Consider the following 14,403-nt stretch of genomic DNA (forward strand, 5'->3'; position numbering starts at 1 on the left):
CTCTGCTTTACTCTAGCTTCCTTTCATTGGCTGGGTTACACACTTAAAAAAAGGTGCTAGCTTGCTGCTCTGGCTGCTGCAACCGGAGAAAAAATGGGTTCTAAACTACTGTGAAAAACGTTCTGCAAGCCATCCGGTTTATTTCATTATAACAGTGCATTGAGATAGTACAAGGGAAAACATAAAGTGTTACCATTACACCAACCTGGGGTCCACAGACGATAGGGTCCATGGCATAAAAAAGGATGGCAAATCCTGCATCACATGGAACCTTTATCCAGCCAGTTTACTTCTCATACCTTAACTGTTTCCTCCATTTAGATTTAGACCTGAGTTTTGGCTTGAAAGATTTTAGCTTTAGCCTTAAGCAGGAAGTCTGCCCCGATATGGTCACTCTTAACCTAAAGAGCCTTGCAAAAACAAGGTTATTAACTCATTCTTTTTCAATGCACCTCACAAAATTCAAGATAATCTTTTTCCTGATTGGCTCTTCAACATACTGATCTAAAAACATGATCCTGTACACGCTCCAGGAATTTATCTTTGACAGTCATATTAGTCATTTGGTTTGACCAGTCTACATGAAGGTGCTTCTCTCCACCATCGTCTGGACGTCTATAGACAAACCCTACCGCTAATCTCTTCCCCTAGGTTCTTTCATCCACACCAATGCTACATCGTGCATGTGGCCAGTTAGGAAGAGCAGCTAGTTCCTTTCTCTGAAGAATAACTTGGGATTTTACAACAGTTCACGGTCTTCAAAGCTGCCTTCAGTGACACTGGTTTTTAAACTTATATAATTCTGAATGTCTGACAGAAGCTGGATGGTGGTGATTGCGACAGAAGTCTAGAGTGGTTTGTAGGAGCCCACAGTGCTGAACCACTCATCCACAGCAAAGAACTCTCAAGCTCCAACCCATTGCCGCACCACTCCTATTTCAGGGATTTGTCTTCAGGCCAATTCTACTGTTTCACTTAAAACAGCAAGCACTCTAGACAACCTCACCCATGTGATATATTAAGATCTAATTGTATATCGATTGAATTTTCTCGCTAGAATGTGTGCATAGGAATTATCACTCTATTCAGTCTATCCAACAATATTTGGGCTATATATTACCCTTTAGGGATCAGAAACACAAACCACTGAGGTAACATAATTGGTTAGGCAGCATCAATGGGGGGAAAAGGACATCAGAAAACCTGTATATCTTACACTCTGCCCATACTTCAACAGAGATAGTAAGTAATTGCAGGCCAAGTAATCAGTACGTTTTTGAGGCATTCCATTCGTTACATTGGTTCAACCTGAAAAAGATCTGAATATTCTGACTCTTTACCTTCTATATGATTACCGAAGTACAACCCATGCGAGCACTCTTCCCCTAATGCTAGAGCTGTAATCCTGTGCATCAGATTCTTATCGGCTCTTTGTTAAATGCTTTCTGAAAATCCAAGTACAGTACATCTACAGATTCCCCTACATCGACCCCGTTTGTTTTATACTTGAAAGATTCTAGCAAGTTTGTTAAATATAATTTACCTTTCAGAAAGCCACATTGACCTCATTTGGTTTACTTCAGTTTCTCTGAATAACTTGATACATCTTTCTTCATTATAGATTCCACATCTTTCCAATGTAAGGCACAAAGTCAACAAGCCATGGGTTCACTTAGTTTTGGCTTTATTCCTTCACAACCAATAGAGTCATATTTGTGGTTTTCCAATATGCTGATACCATGCTGGAACGCAGTGAGCTTTGAAAATCTTCAACCAATGAACCTATGCAGGCACTTCCCTTAATCCCTCACGTGTAGGCCATTTGATCCTGGCAATATGTCCCATTTGTTTTTATAATACATTTTCATTGTCAAACTGAATGTAGAATTCTGTCATGCTGTGTTCACTGCTGAAGAGTCGATCCTTAACCACAACATATTTCATTAATTCTACTTCATTATACTTATCAGATCTAGAATAGCCTGTTTATTGGTTGTTCTGTAACATTCTCCATTAATCCTTGACACACTCCACAAACTCGTTTTCTATGTTAATCCTTGCTAGCTTGATCCAATCAATTTCCAGATTATAAAAACCCAGAATGACTGCTGCTCCCTTCTTCCATTGAACGTGGAACAGTACAACACAGTACTGACCTGTCAGCCTTCAATGTTGTGCTGAGCTCTTAGCCTATGCCAAGATCAATCTAAACCTTCCCTCCTGTGTAGCCCTTCAGTTTTTTTCTTCAACCATTGGCCCATCCGAGGTTCTCTTAATTGCCCCTAATTATCTGCCTCTACCATCACATACCACTGTGTATGTGAAAAGGCTACTGAGGACATTCACTCCAGTGCTTCCCTCCAATTGCCTCTCTCGTATTAGCCAATGCAGCCCCAGAAAAAAGATGCTCACTGTCCCGTCTATTGACACTTTGATCTCTTATACACTTCTATCAAATAACCTCGCATCTTCCATGGCCCAAAAGAGGAAAGCCCAAGTGCTCAAGACGTGTTAAGACATGTTCCCTAATCCAGGCAACATCCTGGAAAATATCCCCTTTAAAATTTCCACATCATTCCCATAATAAGGCGGCCACAATGGAACAAAATTGTGATCTAACCAGAATTTTATAGAGCTGCAACATCACCACACAACTCTTGAAGTCCATCCCCTGACTAATGAAGACTAACCCACTTTACAACTTCTTAGCTACTGTACCTGATCAACTTGCATGGCAATGTTAAGAGATCTATGGACAGCCATGGGCCCACGATCCTTCTGTTCCTCGACATTCCTAAGAATCCTGCCATTAACCTTGTAGCCTGCCTTGCAGTTCGACTTCCAACATGTTTCACTTCACATTTTTCTGAATTGAAGTGGATCCCCCTCAGCAACAGATATATCATAATGGATACCCTCAGGGGTGGGGGAGGGAGGGAGGGATGACCTAACAGAGGAGAGTCACAGGGTCTGCCTCAGACAGAAGGGAAGGAGTGAGAAGAGGCAAGCTGTAGTGATAGAGGATTTGTTAGTTAGGGGAACAGACGGAAGGTTCTGTGGGCAAGAGCAAGATTCCCAGATGATATGTTGCCTCCCAAGTGCCAGGGTCCAGAATATCTCAAATTGAATCCTGAGCATTCTTAAGTGGCAGGCTGAACAGCCAGGAGCCATAGTCCATGTAGGTGCCAGTGACCTGGGTAGGATGAGTGACGGGTTTCTGCATAAGGACTTCAGGGAGTTATGTACTAAGTTAAAGGGTAGGACCTCCAGGGTTGTGATCTCAGGATTGCTACCTGTGCCACGTGCTAGTGAGGCCTGAACTAGGAAGATTATATAGTTTAATAGGTGGCTAAGGAGTTGGTAAGGAGAGAGAGCATAAGATTTTTGGATCAGTAGGCTTTCTTCCAGGGAAGATGGGACCTGTTCAGAAGGGACAGCTTGCACCTGAACTGGAAGGGGACTAATATCCTTGTGGGAAGATCTGTTAATGCTGCACGGTAGGGTTTAAACTAGAGTTGCAGGGGGTTGAGAACCAGAGTGTCAGAACAGTTAGAGGAGAGGCTGTGGAGGCAGATGTTGGTAAGACCTCAGACAAAGTTAGGAACCAAGAGGTTGAGTGTGGTGTGTCTAGTGTCCCGAGCTGCATATACTTCAATGCAAGAAGAACCGTAGGAAAGGCAGATAATTGAGCTGAAGTTCAGGTAGCTGGTTCACAGAGGCAATATATCATGAGCTGAGGCTGTTGATAGGGCAAAATTGCAGTCAACAGGATGATTAGCAACATAAAAGGCACAGACTTCAATATGCAGGTAGGTTGGAAGATCAAGTTGGTGCTAGATTTCAGGAGGCGGAATTTCTAGAGTACCTACAATTTAGTTTTTGGAGCAGATCGTGGTTGAGCCCATTAGAGGATCAGCTATTCTGGATTAGGTGTTGTACAATGAAATAGAATTGATTAGAGAGCTTAAGGGTACTAATCATAATATAATCAAGTTTGCCCCGAAGTATGAGAAGGAGAAGCTAAAGACAGATGTTTCAGTATTACAGTGGAGTAAAGGGAATTATGGAGGCATGACAGTGGAGTTGGCCAGAATTGATTGGAAAAGAACACTGGCACGGATGATGGCAGAGCAATGGCTGAGTTTCTGGGAGCAATTCGGAAGGTGCAGGATATATACATCCCAAAGTGGTAGAAATATTCTGAAAGAAAGATGTCACAACCATGGTTAAAAAAATAAATCAAAGCCGACATAAAAGCCAAAGAGAGAGCATATGATAGAGCAAAAATTAATGGGAAGTTAGAGGACAAATACCAACAGCAGGCAGCTAAAAATTCATTAAGATGGTAAAGATGGAATACAAATGTAAGCTAGCAATAATATTAAAGAAGATACCAAAGTTTATTCAGATACATGAAGTGTAAAAGAGAAGCAAGATTGGATATCAGACCATTGGAAAATGATATTGGGGAGGTAGTAACTGGGGAAAAGGAAATGGTGAATGAACTGAAAAAGTATCTGCATCAGTCTCCACTGCGGAAGACACTGGCAGTATGAAGGAGGTTCCAGGTGTCAGGGGCATGAAATGTGGGAAGTTACCACAACTAGAGAGAAAGTTCTTGGGAAACTGAAAGGTCTGAAGTTGGATAAGTCACCTGGACCAGATGGTGTACACCCAGAGTTCGAAAAGAGGTGGCTGAAGAGATCATGGAGGCATTAGTAATGATCTTTCAGGAATCACTAGATTCTGAAATGGTTCCAGAAGACTGGGAAATTGCAAACATCGCTCCACTCTCCAAGAAGGGAGAGAGGCAGAAACAAGGAAATTATAGGCCAGTTAACCTGATTTCAGTTGTTGGAAAGATGTTGGAGTCGATTATTAAGGATGAGGTCTCAGGGTACTTGGAGGCACATGATAAAGTAGGTCACAGTCAGCACGGTTTCCTCAAGGGAAAATCTTACCTGACAAATCTGATGGAATTCTTTAAAGAAATAACAATAAGACAGACAAAGAAGAAAATGGTTGATGTTAATACTTGGATTTTCAGAAGGCTTTGACAAAGTGCCACATATGAAGCTGCTTAACAAGCTACAAGCCCATATATTACAGGAAGAAAAATCTAGCATGGATAAAGCAGTGGCTGAATGGCAGGGGGCAAAGAGAGGAAATAAAAGGAGCCTTTTCTGTTTGGCTGCTGGTGTCTAATGGTGTTCCACAGGGGTCTGTGTTGAGACCGATTATTTTTATGTTATATATCAATGATTTGGATGATGGAATTGATGGCTTTGCTGAAAAGTTTGCAGCTAATATAAAGATAGGTGGAGGGGCAGATAGTTTTGAGGAAGTGGAGAGGCTACAGAAGGACCTAGACAGATTAGGAGAATGGGCAAAGGAATGGCAGATGGAATCCACTGTCAAGAAGTGTATGGTCATGCACTTTGGTAGAAGAAATGAAAGTTTTAATTCTTTTCTAAATGGAGAAAAAATACAAAAAAAACTGAGACGATAAAGGATTTTGGAGTTCTTGTGCAGGATTCCCTAGAGGTTAATTTGGAGGTTGAGTCTGTGGTGAGGAAGGCAAATGCAGTGTTAGCATTCACTTTAAGAGAGGACTAGAATACTTAAGCAAGGTTTTAATGTTGAAAATTTCTCAAGCACTGGTGAGGCCTCACTTGGAGTGTTGTGAGCTGGTTTGAACCCTTTATCCTTGAAAGGATGTGCTGAAACTGGAAAGAGTTCAAAGGAGAGTCACAAAACTGATTCCAGGATTGAATGGTTTCCCATATAAAGAGCGTCTGATGGTTGTCAACCTGTATTCCTTAGAATTCAGAAGAATGAAGAGTGACCTCATTGAACCCTATCGAATGGTGAAACACCTTGATAGAGTGGAGGTTGTGACAATGTTTCTGGAGAGCCTCAGAATAGATGGGTGTCCATCTGGAGTGGAGATGATCAGGGATTTCTTCAGCCAGAGAGTGATGAATCAGTAGAAGTCTTTGCCACAGGCAGCTGTGGAGGGCAAATATTTATGTATATTTAAGGCAGAGGCCGATAGATTCTTGACTGATCATGGCATGAAGGGATAGGGGGAGAAGGCAGGAGATTGGGGCTGCAAAGAGAATAGGATCAGCCATGGTGAAATGGTGAAGCAGACTCGATGGGCCAAATGGCCTAATTCTGCTCCAGAGTGGCATGGTGGCATGGTAGTTAGCACAACAATTTACAGTACCAGCAATCCAGGCTCATTTCCCACTGCTGCCTGTAAGGAGTTTGTACATTCTCCCTGTGACCGCGTGGGTTTCCTCCAGGTGCTCCAGTTTCCTCCTACATTCCAAAGACGTACCGGTTGGTTGGTTAATTGTTCATTGTAAACTGTCCTGTGATTAGGCTAGGGTTACAATGGGCAGCACGGCTCAAAGGTCTGCAAGGGCCAAATCTGTGCTGTATGTTGATAAAAAAAGAAAAATATCTGATGATCTTATGGTCTTATAGTCTTCATGTTTTTGTATGCTTGAAGCATGTTGTCAACCAGCTGCAAGTAATTTGGTCCTCAGTAGTTGCCAAGAAAATTTTCAACAACTTCCATGAAAGCCTTCCATGTGATTTTCTCCAGTCCCACTAGAAGTTTTTCGAATTGCCTGTCATTAATAACCTGTTTGATTTGTGGACCAAGAAAACTGTCCTTCTTAATCTTGGCATCAGTTATTCTGGGAAACATCTGTCTCAAATATTGAAATCCTTCACCTTCTTTGTTCATCATTTTCACAGAATTTTTCTTAAGCCCCAGTTTTATATGAAGATGAGGCAAAAATCTCTTAGTTGGGTCTACAAGTGGCTTATGTGCCACACCTTTCTGACCTGGAATCAACTGCTTATGGAGTTTTTGTGCCTGGTGACAACAGATTCCATCCTTGCAGCCTTTAATCCAATAATTCTGCTTTTGCTTTTGACAAAACCAAGTGTCTGACCAGGTCATTTAACACAGACTGAGTTATCAGATGAGGCTCACTCAACATAAAGGGGTAAAAATTTGTACAGTATCAGTATTAGAGTCACTTTCCATTCTTGGCTCGTGAATCATGGCATTTTCATCTGTCTCCTTTAGACTGCATGTCTCTGGTAGCTTCAGTATTGGAAGACTATCATCATGCAGTACAGGTCTCATGACTGAAGGGTATTCTGCCATGAGATTAGGGTATTCAATGGATTTCTTGTTTTTAGCAGAGAAACCAGACACACTGGTCAGATGGAAGAAACAGTCTTTTATATGATCTTTCTGCTCTTATATCATCGGGACAGCAAATGGCATTGACTTCCGAGTACCTCTGAATCAAGCTCTAACGTTGACAGCGCATGTTGCGCAACAAATGTGAGGAGCCCAGGCTTTAGCTTGGTCGTCAACTTTACACCCAAAGCAGAGCTCATCGGCTTTCTTCATAAGAAATGCCATGCTCCATCTTTGAGATTTAAGCATATACTCACCACAAATGTAACAAAAAGCATTGTGGCTGTTGTAACATTGGCAAAACATCTTGCGATCACAAGTACCCCTGAAAATTCAATTACTTTATTATAAAGAGTACACACAATGTGCTATGCATATAGAGCAAGTGCATTGATGTGATTGCAAACTGATATACATGTAATGCACAGAATGGTGTTTGCATAATACTTTTACAGCCTTTCAAAAACCTGTCCTGCCATGCAGCATCCACCCTGCCTAAATATGCCCAGGCAAGATAGAAAACTTTTCAGCTTACATTGTGGGCAACATTTTAATTGACTTGAATTATGAATTGAAATAACAAATACAGGTAACTGCAAAAAAAAAGGTACAGGAAAGGAAAATATCATGGTGATTTTCATGATCAACTGCACAAAATCTGTAAGATACACCCAAAAGTATTCAGGAAGCAAAATCTTCGTTGTCTGGTGTAATGTTCCATATTTGTTCTCTGATTTTCTTGATTTTTCTCTGTGATGTGAATGAACAAACCATAAAAAACATAGAAAGTAGGAGCAGGGGTGGGTCATTTGTCCCTCAGATCCTGCTCTGCCTTTCAATGTAATTTCTAACCTCCTTTGATGACTTTTGTGCCTTGGAATCCGCCTTTTTACTTAAGTTTTTCAGTGAATTGACTCCGCCACCTTCTGTGATAAAGGAATCTGACTAAAGAAATTTTTCCTCATCACCAGCCTGAATGTCTTCCCGGTATTCTGAGATTGTACGGCTCACTCTGGGCCCGTAGGTCAGCAAAGGCAGCTGCTTATCTCACCTGTCCATTGTCCTGTCAATTGCTCAGTCCCTGTCCTGGAAATTGCCCAATTTACACTGGCAAGGGTGCAGTCAGCCCAACTGAAGAGTGCGGTTTTAAAGGAAGCATGTTCAATTTTAAATATTTTTTACTTGATACAAGAAATCATTTAATTAGTTCAATTCATATTTTTCATATAATATTTAAACAACCATTCTGTCTCAAAAAGAAAAATTCAGCTTCAATTGAAGAAATAAATTGCCTAATAGATCATTCTAGCTTGATAAGGAAAGTTGTTAATTGCATGTCCTGATATTCTCTATCAATTATTCCAGCCTAAGTACGTTTACTGGGCTAGTCTAGTACTTTTCTTAGCAAGTGTCTTGGTAACAATTGGCCGGTTACTTAATTAAGAGGCTTTTTACTTTGCACTGATAGGCTTCATAACCATATTCTATTTTTATCCTGACCCTGAACTGAGTTTCAAAGTCCATATCCTGTCTATTGTCAAGGCAGTCTGTTTTCACCTCAGCCTTGTGCTTAATGCACCATAGAATCAGTGAAACCCTGGGCCAGATCAACAGCATCCTCCAATCTGACCTCTTAAGTTATCCCCACTTGATCTAGGGTTATTCAAAAACTCCACTGTTGTTATTCTAATCCTCAGAGAATGGAAATTCCCTGCTATCCTTGCTGCCCTCCAACAGCCCTCTTAACTCTGAGCCCTCACCCGTACTCCCAACATTTTCCTTTGCTCTGACACTCACTGTACTTGCAATTCCTTCAGTCTCTGTATTTCAGTTTACCACTTCTGAACTCATGTTCTTCACTCAGTGACCTGGCATTCAGCCAGGTTTTCCCTACAACACACGCAAACTGCTGGAGGATCTCAGCAGGTCAGGCAGCATCTATGGAGATGAATAGACAGTCGACATTTTGGATCGAGACCCTCCTTTGGGACTGAGATGGAAGGGGGAAGATGGGGGGGGGGGGGGGTAGGAGGCTTGCTGGTGAAGCCAGATGGGTGGGAAAGGTTCAAAGGCTCGCACAAGATGGCAGTGAAATGAAGCTCCCGGGAAGGATATGTGGCTGTGGTAGCAAGTTTGGGTGAGTACATGGTTGAAGAGTTAGAAGGCTGCAGAGAATATTTTCCTTGACTTCCTTTATTAACTGTAGAAGTTTTTATCTTTCAAATGGAATCATTTTATTTATACCAAGATACAGTCCCTCCTGCCCAATGAGCTGTGCTTCCCAGCAGCCCATACATTTCATCATAGGACAACTTACAATGTATGTCTTCAGACTGTGGGAGGAAACTGGGGCACTGGGAGGAAATCCAGCGCAGTCACAGGGAGAACGTACAAACTCCTTACAGACAGAGTTGGAATCGAACTTCGAACACCAACACCCCAAGCTGTAACAATGTCACACTCCTGCTGTGCTACTGTGGCAACCCTCACTTGGGATAAAATTTTACTTTGCATTATGAACTAGCTGCTTAACTACCTGCAACTGCTCATCAACTGATCCATGCATCCCATTTCACTCTAGACAATTCTGGACAATATTTAAGTAATTGCCCTTTTTAAGTGGAGGACCCTAGTTATAGACTTGGGACTGTTCGCCCAAAGTCTCTGGGCTTCTACCATATGAATGGACAAAATAGGCAGGAGGACAAGCTGTGTTGAATATATTTAGATTCAGCCACAGGATATAGATAGATTGTGTGAATGGGAAAACACTTGACAAATGGAGCTCAATGTAGACAAGTGTGGGTCACTCCCTTTGGTAAGAAGATCAAAAGGCAGACTAATATCCAAGTGGTGAGAGAGCGAGTGTGAAGTGTTGTTGATGTACTTCTGCAAAAAATAGCATGCATCTACACAGGGAATTAAAAAAGCAAATGGTATATTGGGCTTTAATGCAAACGGTTAGAGTTCAGAAATAGCTAAGCACTGTTAAAATTATGCAGAGGTTGGTGAAGCTCCACTGGAGTATCTTGTATAATTGTGGCCCTCTTAATGAAGAAAGGATATATTCATTGGAAGCAGTCCAGAATAGATCTAAGATAATTCTTAGAATGAATGGCTGAAGAATGTACGGTAGATCTGCACTCATTTGAATTAGAAGAATGAGGAATGATCTTATTGAAATATAAAAGAAGCACAACAAGGCAGATATTGAGCGTTTGTCCCTCAGCTACAAGTTAAGAAGGAAGCCATTTACAACTAGTTGCATGGGAATCTCTTCTTACAGAAGGTGATGAATCTCTGGAATTCTCTACTTTGGAGGGTTGTAGAGGCTAGATCATCAAAGAAAGGCAAAGAAATTTTGAAAGATTGGATAATTGAGGGTGATTTGGAAATGGCGTAGAAAAGCAGCTAGAGCCATAGAGCACTACAGCACAGAAACAGGCCCTTTGGCCCATCAAGTCCTTGCCAAGCTGTTATTCTGCCTATTCCCATTAACCCACACCTGGACCACAGCCCATCCATGCACTTATCCAATTTTTCTTAAGTATTGCAATCTAACCTATATCCACCACTTCCACTGGCAGTTCACTCTATATTTGCACTCTCTGAAGGTTCCCTCAGGTACCTCTTAAATATTTCACCTTTTGCCCTTAACCTATGACCTCTAGTGGACCCAACGTTGGTAGAAAAAGCCTACTTGCATTTACCCTGTCTACACCACTCATAATTTTGTATATCTCTATCGTCTCTTTTCATTCCCCTATGCTCAAGGGAATAATCCTAGCTTAGTCAAATTTACTCTGGTCATCAAATCCTAGCAACATCCTTGCACTCTGTACTCTTTCAGTCTTATTGACATCTTTCCTGTAGGTAGATGACTAGAACCGCACACAATATTCCAATGTCCTACACAACTTCAACATAACATCCCAACTCCTGCACTCAGTACTCTGATTTATGAAGGCCAATGAACCAAAAGCTGTTTTTTGGACCATATCTACCTGTGGCATTACTTTCAAAGAATTATGGATCTGTTTTGAAAGTTCTATCCAGCAGATGTTTAAGGAAGGCACAGACCTCAAAGAAAATGCCTCATCTGTCACCAGCTACATCTGTAAGTGTGTAGACGACATCAGTACCTCAAAAATAGTCGACTCATGGCCCAACCAGAAGCTTTGGTTGAACATAGAGGTGTGCTCCCTACTAAAATCCCAGACACTTCCTTCATCTGAAGACAGAACAACTCTCAGAGCAGCCAGGAGAAATCACATCTTAGGCAACAAGAGGGCAAAGGCTGCCTACACACAAAAAAGTCAATTACACCTCTTCAATAATGATCCCTGGCATATGTGACTGGGCATCAAGGACATTAGTTATGATGCAACTGTACCAGTGCTGTCTCCCACTTTGATGCTCTAAACAAATTTTATAGATGCTCTGGAGCATGTAGTAAACACAGGCCACGAAAGCTACTGCACTTCCAGGTGAGCAACCACTGTCTGTAACAGCAGCAGACATGAGAAGGACTCTGCAGAGAGTCAACCCTCCATAAGGCTGCCATGCCTGACAACATCCCTGGCCAAGTACTTACGGAGTGTGGATACCAGCTCACTGAAATCTTCAACACTTCACTCATCCAAACTGCAGTCACCGCCTACTTCAATCAGCCACCATCATCCCTGTACCAAAGAGCTCTACTCCTCCAGAACAAAACGGTTACCGCCCTGTGGCACTGATGCCAATCAAGATAAAGTGCTTTGAAGAGCTGGCAATGGCACTCATTAAAAACTCCACTCCTGCCACATTGGACACTTGCCAACAGAACCTCTGTATAACAGATGCCACAGCATCTATCATGCACCTGGCCCTGACACACCTAGAGAACAAGGACACTGACGTCAGAGAGCTGTTTCTGGATTTTCAGTTTGGTATTCAACACTACTGTCCCACAGACCTCAGGATGCACAAGCACTCCTTCATCCCCATCATTTTCAACATGGGTGCCCCTCAGAGCTGCATGCTGAGTCCACGGCTGTACACTCTGTACGTGACTAAGCAACACCTGAGTAATCACATTGCCAAATTCACTGATAACATGACAGTGGTGTTCACCACCAACAACAGTGAGATAGACTGCAGAGAGGAGGTGGAAGAGTTCGAGGCCTGGTGCCAGGCAAATAATCTCTTCCTCAAAGCCAGCAAGACAAAGGAGATGGTTATCGACTTCAGAAGAACTCACACCACTCACACCCCTCTTTACATCAGCAGCACGACAGTGAAGCTGCAGCAGCTTCAAACTCCTGGGAGTGTACACGTCATGCAAACTCTTACGGTCCCAGATCACATCCTACACAATCAAGAAAGTTCGTCAATGTCTCTACTTTCGGAGGAGGGTGAAGAAAGCTGGAAAATGCTTATAAGTTTTCACAACCCTCCGCAGATAGGCAGCAGCGAGCATCCGAACACGCTGCGTGGTATGGAAACTGCACTGTGGCAGACAGGAAGTCCCTACAAAGGGTAGTCAAAACTGCCCACAGCAGCACCTGCACCAGCCCACCGGCCATCAAGGTGCCAGATAAAGGACAGCAATATTATGAAAGATCTCACCTCCCCCCCACTCATGAACTGTTTGTCCCACTCCCATCAGAGAGGAGGCTACGATGGGACCACCAGACCCAAGCAGTGAGGCTGAGCAACACCTCCAACCACTAACCCACCACTCCATACTGAACACGACCACTACTTTAACATTTCCTGTATGAGTTACCTTCTGTATCGACACTCCTGCACCTAACATCACTTAATGTATCTTCGAGGGGTGATTGATAAGTTCGTGGACTAAGGTAGAAGAGTCAATTTTAGAAAAACTAGCATGTCTATTTTTCACCCTCCCCTAGTATTGCCATCAGGTCCTTGTGGATTTCCTTGAGTGATGAGCCCTTGAGACCGAGGTAGCGGATGACTGTACAAAGGCTGATGTCGATTTTCTCAGACAGTGCTTACTTGCAATTTTCAATTATCTGAAACAAAAATACCACAGAAGTTATTACCTTCAAACTTTCTGCATAATCACTCAAAGAGTGGAACGGCATGTGCATGTAACGAGAGCTGTATAACTCATCTCCTTCTACAGGCCATTAACTTATCAATCACCCCTGCTGTCGATCATTTCTAGAGGTCCAAGACGCCGACTTCTACAAAGAAGGGATCCGTATGCTCCACGACCGCTGGACTAAGTGTGTAAATGTAGGATGGGACTATGTTGAAAAATAAATGTGCTAGGTTTTCTAAAATTGACTCTGTCTTCCTGACACCACGAACATTTCAATCACTCCTCGTACAAGCAATCTATGTATATAAGCTATCTCAAGTATTTTTATTTATTGTGTTTTTTATTGTATGTGTGGGTGTTTTGGGTATGTTTGAGTGCATCAGATCTGCAGTAACAATTACTTCATTCTCATAGAGATGCATGCCCTCTGTTGTTAGAAATTTCAAACCTGGGAAAAAGATACTGTCTGTCTACTCCATCTATGCCTCTTATAATCTTATAAACCTCTATCAAATCTCCCCTCAGCTTCCAGTGCTCCAGAAAAAACAAGTCAAGTTTGTTCTGGCTGAGCCTCCCACGAGAGACCTTGTCAAACGCCTTACTAAAATTCATGTAGACAACACCCACACTTTACCTTCATCTATCCTCCTTATCAGAAAACTCATGACTTGCCCTGAACAAAGCTATACTGGCGATTAGGCCATGGTTTTCCAAATACTGATTGTGGTGATCTACATATACCTGTCTGGACACGCCCCCACCCCCCCGCTGACTGCTCCTGTGGCTCCTCCCACTGACCCCTGTATAAAGGCAATTGGAGGCACTGCTCCTCCCTCAGTCTCCATGATGTCGTGTGATGGTCTCTTGCTGCTGACAGTGCTTTCTTCCAGCTAATAAAAGCCTATCTCTCGCCTCATGTCTCCGAGAGTTATTGATGGTACATCACTGATAAATCTTATCCATCAGAACTCTATCTCGCAGCTTCCCTACTACTGATGTAAAACTCACCAGTCTATAATTTCCAAGATTATCCCTGGTTTCCTTCTCGAATAATGGAATAACGTTACACCTGTGTGCTGGAAGTGACATGAATGAAACGATCTTTAAACTTGAATCTGTATTC

The sequence above is a fragment of the Hypanus sabinus genome, chromosome 14, assembly GCF_030144855.1.
Source record: "Hypanus sabinus isolate sHypSab1 chromosome 14, sHypSab1.hap1, whole genome shotgun sequence".
Taxonomy (NCBI): Eukaryota; Metazoa; Chordata; class Chondrichthyes; order Myliobatiformes; family Dasyatidae; genus Hypanus; species Hypanus sabinus.